The sequence below is a fragment of the Penaeus monodon genome, chromosome 30, assembly GCF_015228065.2.
Source record: "Penaeus monodon isolate SGIC_2016 chromosome 30, NSTDA_Pmon_1, whole genome shotgun sequence".
NCBI lineage: Eukaryota > Metazoa > Arthropoda > Malacostraca > Decapoda > Penaeidae > Penaeus > Penaeus monodon.
Window position 1 is genome coordinate 23,811,639 of NC_051415.1, and position 479 is coordinate 23,812,117.

Genomic DNA, 479 nt, shown 5'->3' on the forward strand with positions numbered 1-479 from the left:
AGGCAGCACACCATTCGTATTGTTCTTCTATTTTTTACGCCCATGAAGTGAGGTATGAAGACACCTCCACACAGGGACGAATCTGATAGTGGCTGATGTGAACAAATTTAGCTGATAGCAGACAACCTAAAACTTTGCCAAGTTTCTTTAGATATAAACGCTAGGTTGCACTGCATGTTTAAATTGAAATAAGCACCAGTTGAATGGGACAATTATCAAGATCTGAGGATTCCATTTTTCGCCAAAAAGACCATTGTCAATTAGTCAAAAGTGGCGAGGAAACGCAATTCAAGAATGTAGATGGACTTTACACTATGTTTTTGCAGTGGGATACTTGTGGAACTTTCTGCTTGTATTTAGAATGCAAAATATAAACTATAATGCGGGAAGCTACACCAAGGTTAGTGCAGGCAGATCATTTGAAGTCAGTCAATTTAACATAGTTCTTAAGATGAACGAATATTGAAATAAAATCAATG

General features: G+C 37.2%; 2 protein-coding genes across 2 annotated transcripts in view; one reads left to right on the forward strand and one right to left on the reverse strand.

The window, feature by feature from the left end:
* LOC119592656 (glutathione S-transferase Mu 2-like) overlaps window positions 1-479 on the forward strand; it is a 66,444-nt gene that overhangs the window by 21,806 nt on the left and 44,159 nt on the right. The gene's annotated exons all lie outside the window — the stretch shown is intronic.
* Window positions 1-479, reverse strand: part of LOC119592657 (glutathione peroxidase-like) — a gene marked incomplete in the record, with an annotated part of 7,782 nt that overhangs the window by 1,005 nt on the left and 6,298 nt on the right.